This window comes from Phaenicophaeus curvirostris, chromosome 10 (assembly GCF_032191515.1).
Source record: "Phaenicophaeus curvirostris isolate KB17595 chromosome 10, BPBGC_Pcur_1.0, whole genome shotgun sequence".
Classification (NCBI taxonomy): Eukaryota; Metazoa; Chordata; class Aves; order Cuculiformes; family Cuculidae; genus Phaenicophaeus; species Phaenicophaeus curvirostris.
This window is the reverse complement of record NC_091401.1, coordinates 13,949,377-13,966,644: the sequence shown is the minus strand read 5'-3', so window position 1 is coordinate 13,966,644 and position 17,268 is coordinate 13,949,377.

Sequence of the window (17,268 nt, the reverse complement as noted above, 5' to 3'; positions counted from 1 at the left end):
TATAACCCTTTTCACATTCAAATAATTCTTCCCTTATATATCATTTTGTCCTGTATATCTTGTCATGTAGATCAGCAGCAGTATTTGCCATTGCTTAATATGGTGGATTGCTCCCCAAGGCCACATTTGCACAGCAACCTTGTGAAAAAACACTGGAGACATGTACAGATGGTACATCCTGTGGGAGAAGAATTTAAAAAGCAAAGGAGCACATTATCAGGATCACACAATAAGGACTAAGTGGACTCATAACAAGCGTTGTCTGTATGCAGACAAGTGGACTAAGGTTGGCATATTAGGATGAATTTGGAACTCTCGGATAGATGTGCGAATTTTTCCACAGCAGCTTTGCTATGAAGATTTATTTAGCATTTGCCTCATGAACTGCTTGTGCCTGTTTTTGCATACAACCATCTGAGACTTTGTGTAGCTGTAACCAAACTTCCTAAATGTATTGAGCAGTATCAATTCAGGGATTATAGTTCTTCTGTGAATTACCCCTACAAAGAACAACCAGGCCATCCATTCTGGCTTTTTGTGGCACGTCGTATTATGACTGGCTGTGTGCGTGCCTTCCTGGTAGGAAAAAAATTGGGGTAATCAGGACACTTGAGTTTACTCTGCTGTAATAGATGGATTTGTTATGTTTACAAGCAGTCTACTGAGTCATCTAGAAAAGTAGTTGAATCCCTTTAAGTCTAATTCTAGGTGGTTTTATATCTGTACAAATGGCAAATAAGTCAATGGAAACAGACCTGTGTATGCAGTCTGTATAAAATGCCAGACTTCAGAAGAGAAGAGATAAATGTCTGGATAATATGGAAAAGTATAAAAACTTGGGGTTTTACATGTAAGGGAATGCAGATCACCTCCAATAGCCTTTTCCTTGAGACAAACAAAATATTTCCTCTGTATATGTAGGAAATATGTGAACTTCCAAGCAAATTCAGTTTGAGAAACCAAGCTATACCAAAATAAAGTGGTCACATTGAAAACACTTAGAGTTGTACAGATTTTAATTTGAATCTGTCTCCATGCTTTCAAAAAAGCATGCCAAATATTCTCTTGCAGGGTTCGTATGCTCTTATTTATGTCCTGAAACATCTAATCTCTTATGTTCAACCTGACTCACAAATCCTGATTTGCTTGCAAGACCTGACCTTTAAGACTTGCGCAGGTGCTTATTCCTCATACTTAACAGTGACAAACCTGGTGGTGACTTTATCCTATTTGGGCATTCTCTAGCAAAGAGAAAATGTAGGCACCAGTGACTAGGCTTCTACGGTGACTGTTGAAGTAGGACTCTGTTAACAAAAATTCATGTTAACATGTGGGTTAGTCACACATGACTGTGCCTGTCTTCCTTCATAGCAGGATCATCTGTGCCTGTCATTACTTACTCTGTAAAGCATCTGCACAACCCATTCCTGTGTTTTATCTCAACCTGGGCCTCCAGTAATACAGTTTTATCTGGTCTGGACACAGCAATCTTGTGTGTATTACTTCTGTAACTGATAATTATAGTCCTGGTTTCCGAATAAATCTCTTGCAGGCCAGTCTTTTGTTTTGGCTGATCTAGACCATCTAGACACTGTAGAACACAAATGTAGTTGCAATTTTTTTTCTGTGTTCCTCTGTTCTAGAACCTGCTTTAAGTACAAGAACAAAACTTTGGCACAGTACTGATTGCCCCTAGTTTCTATCACAAGGAACTTTTTCAGTTACTTAAAACTTATATTAACTTTTACTTGTGTTGACTTAGATTTTCCACGCTTCTGAATTTTCATATTTGTCTCTTTGGGATTTGAATATAAAATCTGGACCAAGATCTGAACTCAAATAGATATTGGAAAGTAGTTTATAATGTTTTGTAAATTAAAAATCTGTGTTCTTTCTAGTATCCTGTATATTTTCTTTCAATATCCAGTTTTCATTAAGCAGCACAGCAGAGGAGGTTGGCTGAATTAAAAACCTGGGATATGGATAGACCTATTGATTAGTGAGATATTGGGGTATATAATCTGCAAATATATTGTCTTGCCATCTTCATCTGGTGGCTTTCTCATTTTGTGCCAGTTTAGCCTTGATGCTTATTTGTCTACCTTACACATTGCTAGCGTCTTCTAATTTCAGCTGTATTTTATTGTTTGTGGTTACCTATAAATAAGACTCTGAGGATTCAGCAGTTGAGAGCAGCGACAGGTTCTAGCTTGGATGTATCTCCCATTAATGGTTATTTTACCAGTAACTTGACACCTAGTTATATCATCTGCAGTCATCTTCTAAGAACTTTGGAAAGTGATGTGTAGGATGATGTAGTAGAGGTGAAGTAAATTGTTTTATGAGTAGTGGAAATCACCAAACATTATGATTCCTATTTGCAGTAATTAGCTTTGAAAAAAAGACATATAACACACTGACTTCCACTTCTTTTAATACACTGTCCATCCTGCTGCTTCTCAAATGTTCTTCATAAATATAACCTATACCTGTGACATGTCTTGCTCTGAAATACAATAAACATCTCTTTTATCGTGAGATGAAAAATGTACAAGTTATGTTAATTTTTCTAGCTCTATTTAACAAAAAAATTTTGACACTTATCTTCTCGTAAAGAAATACTATATTTTACATTATTATGATAAACCCTAACCACCACAACTTCATTAACAGCTATATTGTGCTAAGTACCAATAAACATGGAAAGATCCTATCATAAGAGCATACAATGCAAATAGACCAGACAGGTAATGATTCTAGTAAATGACAAGCTGCCTTGTGGGGTAGGGTAGCAACATTTTATGTCATTATTAAAAACTAAAGTGCGTGTGAGTGATCTAATGGTATTTAATAGGAATCTCTGGGTTACCACATGCAAGTGAAAATAATTTACTGTTAACTTTCATCCCTGCTTTGGAATTTCATAGTATGGTTGGAAAATACGTGGAAAGAATACAATTATCTAGCCAAAATTGTGGGATTCAATTATAATTTCTTTAAGAATCTACTGGTTCCATTCCTTTAAAGTCCTGGGAAACAGTGAAAATTAGGTTCTTGTGATTTACTATGCTATTCACGCCTTTTGATGTATCTATATCCTGGTAGTTAAATTCTCATTGTATAAATGTAGGCCCCAATCCTGTAATTAGATACATGCTGGTGAACCCTTCTGCCTACTTGGAGCTAAGGTTAATTCATGGAGCAGTTAGAAGTTCTGGCAGATCTGATATTCCAGTAGGGCAGTTGTATCTATAAGGTGTTTAGTAGAGATGCCGACAATGATGACAATGATTGAAGCAAGCCATGAAAAGTAACATTTGTTCTGGGGTTTCATGCTGATGTTTCTCTACTAGCTTCTCATTGCCTCACTGTAATTCATAATTTTAAGGATGTCACCTACAATATTAAATTCTATTTGTATGTGTCATGCTGACAGAAGGCCTACAGATGGAGAGAGACTGTGAAATCTTCTCTCTTATTTTTTAGATCTCTACAATTGCACCAGCTTGTCTGGTTAATTGAGATCCAGAGAGCAGCAGTTTATTGAAGTGGATGAAAATCCTGAACAGACAGGTGCTGGCAAAGGTCCAGGTCTACACACACTATTGTATTAAGCTGTCCCTGCAGAGAAATAACTAACTTCTCAAAATTTGGAAGTGTTACACATGTGGATATTCCTCTAATCTGTGTATTTTGTTTGTTCTGTCCATTAATAAATACAGACTTTTCTTTGAACATTGTTGATTTTTTACCTCAGCTTGTGTATGACATTGAAGAAGTCTAGGTGCCAGCTGATTTGCTGTGATGATTAATTAACGATACAAGAAACATAGTTAATTTGAACCACATCATTCTTTAAAAATGTTGTAACTGGAAGTAGCAAACACCTGTTGTATTTTAAGATAAACACAAGCTCTATATTCCTTCCAACATGTCTAGTCGATGGCCTTGATCTACAGAGAATAAGCAAGAAAGGAGGGGAGCAAATTCTTCCTCCTCGTCTGTCTGTTTGCCTGTGGCATTCTTAGCAGCGTCTATCAGAGAAGAGCAACTTGCAGATTCTCAGCTTCAAGGGTCTCTGGCTAGTGTCTCTGCTGCCTTCTAATGGCTGATGTCCCCAGTTTGAAAGAGAAGGTTTATCCTATCTTCCCTGCCATTGCCTGCCAGGCAGAAATAATGATGGCTGATATACAAAATATAGACTCTTACACAGTTGGGAGCTCAAAAAAAGGAGTCCCTTACAGAGTAGAAGAGTTATTTTTTCTTGCTTAACCACTGAGTGATCTAACTGAGAATCAGAAGATGCTTCCAGAGTGCATTTTGGTGCTTATCGCTTTGTGTAGTCTCATGAAGGAAAGCAGGACTCAGCAATGTTTCAGCCTTATTGCAGACTCAGATGCTGTCTTGGTACTTTAGTGTCCAGTCTGATGGACCAGTTGCAGTGTTGGTCCTACAGGCACATCTGATACACTGCTGTATCTCTTTCATTCTCAGATAATCTTATGAAGCCCTCCTGGTTTCCCGCAGAGACGTTCTGGCTAGCTGATATAACCCTAGTGGCTGTGGCACTTGAGGGAGCAGCTTTGCAGTGACAACACTGAAATCTCTCATGATTCCACTTTGCAGAAAAGTCTCTTCAGGAAGAAACAGTAATAGGGTGCAGAACAGCTCTGGGGAAGTGAAAGAAAATAAATAATTTCTAAAATAGATATCAGAAATTGCACAGGGCAAAACCAGGATGTTGTAGTGAACTAGTAGACGTTAAATGGTTTGGATAAAATAATGCTTAAAATAAAATAGATAGTGGTTTAGAAACTTGTGATTCAGAGACTAGCAATGAAGTTGGATTGTTGGGTATCAACAGTGGGAAGCATCCCCTCTGTCAATAATAGCATCCTGCCATCGTCATCCTGCCTCCCAGCAAAACCACATATATAATTTAGTGTCAGTGTTTTAGAAATTAGGAATTGTGGAACTTATACACAAATCAAAACCATTCGGAGCTCTCTGGGTATCTTCTGAACTCTGTGTTTATGTACAACACTAGATTCTTGAATGTGAACTTTATTGAGTACAATTTATATCTTACTAGCTAATGGAATTTCTCTCTTTTCTGCCATCTGCTCATATTTAAAAGGTTAGGATTCATTAATTTGCTTACAGCATGAAACAGTCTCTTTCACAGAACTTCCAGGCAAACACATTTCTAAGACGTACTTGCCTTGCTTAGTTAATGAAAGCAAGCTAGCCTGTGAAATTATCACTCATAATATATGCAAGGGATGCATGTATCCACTCTTACAATGTGCCTCTTAGGCTGCTACATGCAAATTATTTCCATGATCATTAACAGCAGCAATAATAGCAGTGTAATAGTACGTGAAGACCTCATTTAGGAGTGAGAAATGTTGTGATAGTGTGTAGAGATACTATCTAAACATACAGAAGAAATCAGTCTGTATCCCTAAGCCCCTGAAGCTGAACAGATAACTAGACAAAAATGGGAATGAGGTGTGCAAAAAGCCAATCAAATGCAGTGTATGTACGTGATTTGTGATTAGATATGTGAAATGTTACATATTTTATCCATTTACTAAACTAAGCTCTTCACTTTGGTAGTCACTCAAAATATTTCTTAAGTTTTGCTGTTATGTTTTAGAAATATAAAAATTTATTTGCATATCTCTCTTAATATCTCATAATTGAGGTTATATTGCCACTGGTTTTGTAGGAGTATTTATGTAATTGTGTTAAATTATCACAGCATGGTATTACCAGATTAATAAAGCTTGTTGAATTATAAGATACTTGTAAATATTTTCTTTCTTTTTCAAGGGTGTTATGTACTAGATTCTCCTTAATGCTTGATACCTTTAGGATTATACCCTACCTTCAATTTATTTATTTTGTGTGACTGATACCTAAAATTGAAATCAGCATTGAAATATTCAATAAGCCACCTAAACTTAGATCTGTGTAATTCTATGTGATGATATGGTACCCCTCAATGCAGAAAACACAATTGAGATATAAAAGGTAGCATTTGACGCAAAAGTCTTAAAAATGGCGAAATGAAACTTTCCAGCTTCCGGTGGGGAGGGCAGTTGTTATGAGACCATGAAAATTATTTGTTGAGTGTTATGTTGTCAAAAAACAATCAGGCAAGAAGCATTTTTAAATGACTGGAAAATAAGACTAATAAGGTGGTTCAAAAGTCAATTTGTGGATCTCCAAAAGTCAATTAAAGGCTGCAATACATAATGATGTCTGTTAGGGTGGGGAAGATTGGGAAAAAGTTTGCAGCAAAGTGTCTACTTTTCTTCAGCACTGTGCTGAATCAGTACAGAGCTTTTCCTTTTGGCTAGTGTCATTATTCTGAAGAACCACTCCATCCCAAAGCATTCTTTGCTCTTAAAATGAATAAGGCTATTGCAAACTTTCATTGTTCTAGTTCTAGCCTTTTCTTGGCATCTTTGGATGTTTGTGTAACTGAATTTTTATCAACCTTTTGCACTTATGTAATATGCAAGGTTTACTGTGGCATCTGTAGCAACGGGATGCAAAAAAGTATCTTAATTCATAATGTAAATAAATATTTTGATGCTGACTTGTTCTTGGATTTCAGCAGAGGTTGTTGATAAACACTTGCTGTTCGTACAGAAAAGTAATTCATTAGTGGTTCCAGGTGAATTCTTAGTCTTGTAGACACTCTCTCTTATTGAATATGTTGGGAATAAAGAGGTGCAGGAAAGGGAGGAAGCGCAAGAATGTGATATTCTGAGGACATGAAAGATTGCTGTCAAACATTGTCTGGGTCTGGAGGGTAGGTGTCCAGGGAGGAGAGTAGGAGAGTAGTAGTACAAGATAGGGAAGCACCTTGTTGATATTATGGAATATAGTGATGGAAGAGAGTGCATGGATTGAATCACAAAATAAAACATTTCCTGGGATGTCAGGACTCTAAAGCATGTAGTCTTTCCCTAGTGCATGTAATGTTCACCTATAAACTATTTAAAAATATGCCTAACTGTCTAAACAAACCTGTGATCTGATAAAAAGGTCTTGACTTTGCTTCAGTAATGATGCCAACATCACCCGCGTTTTCCACAGAGCTTCTCCTTTATGCAGTTTTCTTATATAAGTGGGAAATGCTCCCAGTTTCTGTCAATAATACCACTGCTCTGCTCTGAAACTGCTTCTTCAGAATACACGTTTTCTAGAACATATGTGAAAAGAAGCAAAGTGACACCGCTTGGGCAGGTGAGCTGCTGTGATTGCTGCTCCTGCTATTTCTTCAACCTAACCTGTCTGTCTGTATCACCTGTATCATCCACCTTCATCTGTGGTGGCTTCCAAGTGGTTTGTTTTTCAGAAAAGTGTATCTATAGTCAGCTGACAGTCTGAGATCACTCTTAAATGTCACTTGTTTGCTTTTATGTCTTTTGTCTTGATGGATGTGTTTGAATTATTCTGAAGGCATGCCATCAGCTACTGTTCTTTATCTCATTTCAGAGCAGCATTTTTAGGTGCATCAGAAGTGCTGTGTCATTGGGCAAGAGGGAGCGAGCCAGGGCATGAGGAGGACAGAATGAGGAATGAAGGACTCATGTATATTTGGGCGAGGACTCTGTACAGCATGGGTAGTTTGGAGCTGTGGCAGTCTGTCACAGATCTCTATCACGACTGCAGCTGCTGCAGGTTTCTGTTCTGCTGTGTTTTTCAGTCCTAGTTACAGAGAACACAACCAAGCCTCAGTACTGAACTTGCAAAACCTTTGTGAAGTTTAACCATCTCTAGTTTTTCCAATGCTCAAAATAATGTCTTTTTGGGTTTTTTTATTTTATTTTTTTTATTTTCATACATACCTGTCTATTGCTTCAAAAACAATTCTGCTTCTCCTGGCTTCATTAATATGCATACAGTGCAATGTAAGTGGCTCTGGAGGCCTCCCCTTGGTAGATGGTTTAATGTGGCAGTTATGAAAGCTGCTCAGACTGTGCTTGATTAGCATAATAATGAAGCTTCTGCAGCGGTGTTATCATCCTCAAAGGAAATAGCCTGAGTGGTCACAGCTCCTTTAACAAGTACCACTTTAGGATAAAAAGCAAAGGACTCTGTTTGAAATGGTAGATTGGTATATGAAAAGTAGGAGGGAGTTGTTTGTTGTCTTTGCTGTGCAGGGAAACAGGACAAAGCATCATCATCTGCAGGCTGTGAGCCAGCAGTGAGGCAGGGCAGCCATTCCCAGCACCAGGCACCTCCTGGCACTTGGTACCCTGGCAGTCCAGGAGAATTTTTCTTTGTTTTAATAGTCAGGCTAATAATGAAACTCAGCTCTCTTTGAATCCTTGGTCTCCTGTACTTGGCCTCAGACATTGTAACAAGGACAGGCTTATTTCCCAACCTCTGGGAACTTGGAAAATCCAAAATGCTGTTGTGGTTCAAGGCTGTATGTTTAGGTTTTTTAACAGATTTGAGATGTATGACAAGGCTGAGTAGAAAGCTTTCAGGAGGTTGAGAGAAGTCTTTTTCTATGACTGAAGTGAAAAGGTGACTTTTCAGATAAAAACTATAGAATTCATCAGCGCTGTCTGCAAAAGTACTGAATTTTAGTGTATTTTGAATAAGAAAGACGAAAACACAGAGGTGAAATTTTACGAGTTTGGCAGACTTGAAAGAATGAGGACATCTCTAATGGCACTTCTTATGGTGCAAAGTGGGCAGAGGGAAAAGGTGTTTTATTCCCTGTGGAAGGAATATCCCCTGCGGAAGGAATATCCACCCTGTTTGCTGGATGCAGAGGACTCACTGAGAAGGGCTGAAGCACTGCTTGGCTGGCTCTCTCTGAAGCCACTTCTCCTAGGACAAGAAAGGTTTAACAACTACAGCTTACAGGTGAGTTTATTAAGCTGCTAATTTAATTTATTTTTAATATGGCAAATCATGCCAGCAATATTCAGAAGTTGATTTATGTCCTATGTGGCCATCCTTCTGGGGAGATCACAGCTTCCAGGAAACAGACAGTGGCTTAGGCTTCTCAGCCTCATCCATCTTTTCCCAGCCATAGCCTAGCGCTTGATGAATGGAATCCACATGTAGTGTCTATGTGCCTAGATATAAGTATACATAGTGTTGTTTAGGCAGGAACTGGCGCCCATTCCTGAGCTTAACTGGGCTCCCAAACCAACATGTAGAGAGTGTGCAGGCAGAGTCAGTCCCACAACTGCACCTCAGGGAAGCCAAAGCAAAACTCAACTGATTTTCCCTGAAAGGAAGCAAAATTGTTCTTATTACCAGCTTCTGGAAAATATAAAGTTACCTTTCTCAGTGACCCTTGATCTTCATGAGTTCTGTGATGGCAAATGATTACTTTTTGCTCATATACATTATCCTTGCATTTTCCTCTTGCATAAAGAGTTTAATCTGTTGTCCAAGGAGGGATGAGGGAGAACGGCACCAGAGATAAAGATATTTCCTGTATCATTCTTAGAATTTTTCTTTGCAATAGATTTCTGCACAAGTGAAGGTTTTCTGAAGGATTAATTTTTGATGATTTTCAAGCATTCTTTTTAAAGAAAGGAAACACATTTTGCTATAATGTAATAAGTGGAAATAATAGGGTTTAATAAAACTTTAAAATGTTCCAGTAACTCCAGTTTACAAAGTAAATGCTATTAAGTCTTTGAACAAAAATACATACTTGAATGTTCCTCAGACAGCTTAGTGCTGGCTAGGTAGAAATAGATAAGAAAGGAAAATAAACCAATGGGCATCCTGCTCAATCCCAAATGTTTTGAATATTAAAAATTACTCCACATGATATCTCTATGTGCTCCTGCATGCTGGCAAATCATTTGCCTTGTTTCCAATCCTGGGCCTTCTCTTTATACCGAAACTTTACTTAACAAAATGCCTGAGGGACTGGAAGGATCCAGTCCTGCTCCCATTGAAGAAGTGGGAATTTAGTCCCTACCTTTCTTCCCTGAAAGAATTACTGCCATGGAAGAGCTTTGTTGTCCCTGGAAAAGGGGAGTGGTCAAGGAAGGTGATGGGAGAGGCAAGAAGCTCTGAATATCTTCAGAATTTATCTTTGCATACGATAAAAGTATGCAAAATGTTGAGGTTGACTGTTAATGGCTGAAATCCAGCTGAAGGATTTTTTCTTACACCGTATGTATACATTCTTCATTGACCAGAAATCCTATCACCTCATCTTCATTCCAAAGTGCACACATATCATGCCTTGTTGCTCTTCATGTCATTGTCCCAAGCACATTTTCTAGGTGTTATGGACTCTCTATTTTTAATTTGCTGACACAACACTTATACTGATTAAGTTAATTATATGTACTTTTGTGATCTCTTGCTCTTTTTGCCTTTCTTCTTTTGCTTGCAAAGGTCCATTCGGAGGGCTTAGTCACATTACTTCTTTCTTTTCCCCCTTTGTTCTCTGCCACTCTTTTGTTTTGGCTGTTAAAACAGCAATAAAGTAGATTTTGACAGCTCAGGGAAGGACCTGTCCTATTTTTTTGTTCCCAGGGAAATGGTTTTCATCGTTTGGTGGTACTGGCTGGCAACTCTGACCTTGGGACTCTGCTGGTTTAATTCTTGTATAAGTCCACTATGCACAGCAGAGTTAGTTTTAGTATGTGTAAATATGCATCAGTTGAGAATCAGACATGCTGTTTTCCTGAGCTTTAAGGTTTACTGCCCTTAGTTATTGCACACCTTTACAGGAAGGGAGAAAGAGAAGACACAATGAGCCTGATTAAATCCATTCTTTCACATGGGACATAGGGACAGAGAGAAAAATGTTTTTCTTAATTCTTTGTCTCTGCCCATCAAGAAGTCAGCTGTGACCTTTTGCCACTCTTGTTGTTTGTTCATTTTGTTGATTACAACACATTGACAAGCAATTAGGCATATTAATGGAATAAAAAAAACACAAGGTAATCAAAAGCAGTTAGCAGCTTTATCAGGAAATTGTCAAGCTGCAGCTTCAGGAGCTTATGGAGTGTTCTGGGGAAGCACTGTCTGGCTCTGGGGCACTAACCCTGCTGTCTATGCCTACAGACTTGTGCAGCTGGGCAGCCATTGAGACCGGAGTGGCTTACTCCTGTGTGTGGTATAAGAAAGGCATGGGTGATAACGAATGAAGAGTCCTGTCTAAGCAAACACCCTGGAGTTCCATTCCCCTTTTCAAAGAGGGTAGACCAGAAGAGAAACATCCTGAAGCAAAGAATAAAGAAAAATATGAGTCATAAAACCTGTGGCTGAAATAACTACTATTACTAAGCATTTTCTGCTTTAATGGCAACAAAATTTGAAAATGCCCAGGGAATCTGAAGTAACTACTGCCTATGACTGGTGCTTCTCGGAGTTGTTCTGGACTTCATGAAGGGCTCAGTCTGCACTGCAAGAGACTTCCATGAATCACTGCATTGCCAGACTTTTCTAGCAGGGTCACAGCATACTCCAGCAAACGGGGCTTTGCTGGTGTGGCTTGCACTGGTTCTTTGAGAAAGTAAGGGTAAAGAACTAAACCTCATGTAACTAAGCATCACTCCTTACTCAGTGTAGTTGTACTAGGAAAGTTTCAAAATGAGGCCTTCCTTGGGCTCTCATTGTCCACTTGCTGTTGTTATCAGTTTGCACAACATTTAGTTTGAATTTGCTTCTGTCTTTCCATAGCATTGGCAAAGCTCTTGTGTAAGATGGCTGGCTACCTACAAATACTGGGATAGAAGACCTCTGCTAAAAATGGGCACCTGTGTTATACTTAACATAGAATATTTTGCAATGAAACATAATTTTTTTTTTCTGATCATCTTTGTGGCCTCCTCTGGACTCACTCTTACAGATCCATTTCCTTCTTGTGCTGTAATGTGATGTTGGAAAGTGCTTTCTCATCCTCTGACTCTGCACTCCTCTCATCTGCACACAGCCTAGGTGTTCATGTCTTACTATGCATTGTTGGCAATAGTAGTGGAAAAGGGATTTGCGGTTCTTATGAAATGAAAGGCTTGTATGCATTAGAGTCTAATGGATGTGTAGAGATCACTGGAAAGTGAACTCCTTTCAGGTGATAAGGCCTGTCATTTCAGATTGAAGAGAAAATGGCTAAAATCCACAAAGCTATTTGATGCTTTCTGTTCCCACTTTTCAAGTAAATAGATAGTAGGAGGGCTTTCAGCTAAGCAAATGAAGTTATTATTGTCTTAAGAGCTGACGGAACTGGAGTCAATAATTGTGACTCAGGGACTCTTGCTGCTGGTGTTGGTGGAGGACAGATTCTCCTGAGAGCCTGCTCAATGCTGTCATAAACCTTAAACCTTAACAATTAGCAGGTTCAAAAAGATCCTAGGTAAGATTTTTTTTTGTGTGGTCTCATTGTTTTATTCAATGTGTTGGCCAAACCAGAGGGTGTCTTGTATTGCCACATGCATAAACCCATGTCATTGCTATGAGTTGTTACCTTTCAATCCAGATGGTAGACTGGGGAAGAGGAACTTTCTACACTCATGTCTCCTATCAAAGGAAGTCTGTGGCTTGTGTAAGGTTATTGGTTTTTAGGCACGTTCCAGCTCCTAGTAAACAGTTGGGCGTTTTGTTTTTTTTTTTTCTTTTCTTCTGGCCCATCCAGGAAGAAAAAGTAGAAAAAGATGAATTTTATATTACTTTTTTTTTATTTTGTAATAATAGACTTAAGCTGAAAAAAATACACTCCTGCTTACCTTTTGATAGTGCTTCAATTTTATTGCAAGGAAGTATTACTGTGTGGGCAGATCAGTGTTTGTTTACATCGTTGAACAGTGCTATGCAACTCTTTCATGTGCTTACAGGATATCAAACTACTTTTCATGTTATGTGCAATAAAAAAATGTGATTTTTGGACACTCCAGAAATGAAGTGCTACCCAGCCTCATTGTATCTTTTGCTTTTCAGAGGGGAGTTCCTTACTTCTAATATGAAGCTAAAGAGGGTTGTGAATACTAAAAAGCAGCATGACCAGCTAGAGTTAAACATTCAGAATGAGACATTAAGTTAAACTACATGTGAAATGCAGCTGTTTCTGCTGAGCCTTTCATCAGTCTATGCTGGGAAGATTGGTGAGTTTTAGTATGTGGTCTCAAGCAGAGCCAATAGAAATGTGTGCAAAATGTGTGTGAAATCAGTGTGTATCCATGGGGCATCCGTAGTGTTTTGTGTAGCGTTTTATTTGTGATAATTATAATGGTGATAATACCTGTCTCATCACAATATACATTTTTTTTTTTGCAGACATACATAAAAAGGAGTGATTAGATAGGTATATTGGGCAAATCACAGTAAGCTTTGCCTACAGGCTAAGTCATGTCCCTTTTTTGTATTTGCTGATCCAGAGCAAGCAGAAAGAGGAAACCATGAACTAAAAATCCTCTGCAGAAAATTAAGACATCTGAGACCAGCTGGGCACGAAGCAACGGAAGTTTGATGTTTCTGGCTCAAGCTCTTAGTGCCACTTAACATGTAAGTGCTAAGGATGACTATGGAACAAATAGCTGCTGAATCATGGCAGCCAAAACCAGAAATCACTGTGCCTGTGGGCAGGGATACTTGAGAGCTGATCTGTTATCAAAGCACGTTGTGTAAGTTCATCCAAACGAAAGTCTAAGTCTGCTACTAGCCATGAGGAGAAACAGGCTTTTCTTGGCATGGGAGCTGAAGGCACTGGTGAAGTTCAGTGGTTTGTGCTTAAATGTGTGCCTGACGGAATGGTGGCTGGGCACTATACAGAGATAATATTGCCCTAATTAACTAAATGTGCAGCCATTGCAAAGGTGAAGCTGGGATCCTTGGGGCCTTGTAGGCAAAGCTTCATAAAGGTGTGATAAGGAAAAGCCGTCTTCTGACTATACTGGGAGGCAATTCAATAAGCCTTTCCCAGCTGGAAGTCACTCCTATATATGTGTGTACAATGGTAGTGCACCAAATTCAGCAACAACAGTAGAGCAGACCTTGAACAGAAAGGGAAGAGATCCAGATCCACTGAAGTTCTACCCTTATATGTAGACATAATAGGATCTGGTAGACATAATATACAGCTTTATAGTAGTTTTTCCACTTAATACAAAGACAACTTAAGTAAAGGGAGAGAAATAGGAAACCAAAGGAGGTGGTGGAGGCTTATTAAGTGTGATTTTTTTTGATCCCTGATAGGTGATGAAAGTGACTCAGACTTTATCAGCTCTCTGTAATTTTCAGAAGTGTGAAAGGAAGTATCAGAGGCAAAGGTTCATTTTGTAATGACAGTCTTGGAGAGACTCATTTTGTTTGAACACACTTATAACCAGAGAGCAAATGGGGATGTGCTGCACAGCAGCCAGAAGCTTGGAACCCATGTAAGATCTTCATGTTGGCAGCCTTCAAAAGCATTGCAAACAGACTGAGATTTCTTAAATGCAGAAAATCAGCAGCAGCACTGATGAAGAGCATCAAACTCAAGCTTCCTTTCCACCAAACATGCTGTGAAAAGACTTAGCAAAAACTAAAGTGTTTCCTGCAGGAGGGGTGTCTAATTCCCATCAAAGTAATCTCCTGAGGGGTAAAGTAAAATGAGAGAAGGTTTATTCCTAGATGTGTTTTTTGTGTTGTTTTTAATTTTTTTTCATTCTTTATTTTTACTTAGCCACGTTTCTGGCAGAAAAATAATTTCTAGCAGCTATCTCTTGAACCGCACTGCTTGTGCTAGCCCTCATCACTGATAACCTATAAAAAAGCCTGTATGCACCAGAGCATACGGTCTGTCTCATTTTGTCTTCCATACACATCTCTTGTTTTTCTGTTCTGTGGGGAGTAGAGCCATTTGTTTTTATGGGCTACAGGAGGGGGAAAAAAGGCCACAGTGTAATTACATGCAAATTTCTTTTTAGAGAAACATTCTCCCTTTAGTTCAAAACTCTTGGTAGAGGTAATTAAAGTGAGCTAGAATCATAAACAGGACTGGATAAATAAGTTGACAAAATGAATGTATTGGATTATTTTTGTCTTTTTACTGCTCTTACAAATTGTTCTGGGAGTAGAGTTGGTTTTTATCTTAGATATTTAAATGTGTCTGTTCCGAATCTTCAAGGAAATGTAATACATTCATCAGAAATTCAGTGCACGAATTTTCAGGTTTTCATTTTATACCTGGATAAGTGGTGTATTTGTATTTTCAATTGAATCAACTTGGCTACTTCAAATCATGTTACCCTTGCAAGTACTAGCAATTGACTTTTCAGATCTGTTCTGTAATATTCATTTAAAGATACTTGTTTTAGAAGTCTTTGTGCCAGGTAAACTATTTGCTAGAATATTTGTAGAAATAAAATATGGAGTCAGGAGTAGGATTGGCCAGAAACAATCAAAGTTAATTTAGGCAGAAACTCAGGCAAATGCTGACAGAATGTTATTTATTCTGTGCGCACCAGTTTTTTGTTTTGTTTTTGTTTTATGTAATTGGAAATACTGCGTAGAGGCCCTTCCTGCCAGATTTCAAATTAAAAACTAGCAGGAACACATTCCAGACTAGCAAAAGTTTTCAGCAGAATTGTTGAAGTTTTTACGGAGCACAAGTGTTATGTATGATGTGGTGGTAACAAGACACTTAATTTCTTTTATTCACTTACTTGCTTTCACCACTTTTTTCAATACTGCAGAATTATGTTAGAAAAGTTCTTTTCTACTGAGCCATCTTCTGAGCTGGGTACCACACAACTGGGGTAATAATCCTAATTTCTTAAGACTTATTACATTTGCTACCCTAAACTATTCTACCAGAAATGGTGTGGTCAGCAGGAGTAGAGAAGAGATCATCCTCCTGTACTCGGTGCTGATGAAGCCGCATCTTGAATCTTGGGTTCAGTGTTGGGCCCCTCACTACAAGAAGGACATTGAGGGGCTGGAGCATGTCTGGAGAAGGGCAACAGAGCTGATGAAGGGTCTGGAACACAAGTCTTATGAGAAGCAGCTGAAGGACCTGGGGCTGTTTAGTCTGGAGAAAAGGAGGCTGAGGGGTGACCTTACTGCTCTCTACAACTCCCTGAAAGGAGGTTGTAGGGGGGTTGCTGTTGGTCTCTTCTGCCAAGTAACAAGCGATAGGACAAGAGGAAATGTCCTTAAGTTGCACCAGGGGAGATTTAGATGAGATATTAGAAAAATTTTTCTTCCCCGAAAGAGTTGTCAAGCACTGGAACAGGCTGCCCAGGAAAGAAGTGGAGTTACCATCCCTGGAGTGGTGTTAGCTGTGTTTACAGTTGGACTTGATGATCTTAAAGGTCTTTTCCAACCTAAATGATTCTGTGATTCTGTGATAACTGTTCTTCTGGATACTTCAGACCCTGAGTCTGTGTAGGTGATAGGTGTAGTCAAATCCCTCAGCTCTAATTACAAGTGAAGGAAGTGTTAAGCGATGCATCTCAGATGATGGTAGCATAGGTCATGGAAGAATTCATGGAATAGTAGGAAGAACAAGTGGTTCTAGGGTAATTTTGGAGACTCTCCTTACTAAATCTCCTTAATCTTCCATCCCCTTTGAGTTAATATTATCATGGTCAGACAAGAGATATTTTTATATAGGTAAAAGTTTTTTCTATTTGAAAATTAAACTTGTTTTTAATTTTGTACCCCAGTGCCAACAACAGACCTGCTGAGCTGCTCCTAAAATTATAAATTGATAAGAGTTCTAATAGGAGGAAGTCGACAGGGAAAAAACAAAGTGAATTAGCTTGCTGAGACATGGCTAACATCACTGAGTTTATATATGTTTCATTAAGCTGAGATTTGACAGCTTTATGAGGAAACAGTGGGTTTGCAGTGTATGAAGAACCTGTAATACTGCCAAGACTGATCAGGTCCTGTGCCATACAGCCTATTTAATAGACAAATATTTGCACAATGAAAATGTTATTTTAAATGACTGGTTTGATAATCCCTTAAGCTTTTAAATGATCTACAAAGTCTGGAAATTCTACCCTGGTGTTTAAAATCTAGTGGCACTTTTGATAATCAAAGGAAATGTGAAAAGATAGGTTAAACTTTGTTCCTTAATTAGGGATTTTTTTTTGGTGACTTCTGCTGCTTCTTTTACCCATCAGTTTTCTGCAGTGTTTGTTGAGGAATGTAGCTGCAGTTGGGTCAATGTCTGTTCTCTCTGTTGTAGGTCCATTTTGTGTTCTACATGAACATTAGGGTTGTGGGACACTGATTTGGACCCGTATTTGGACTTAGGCTGTGGGTCTAAATATT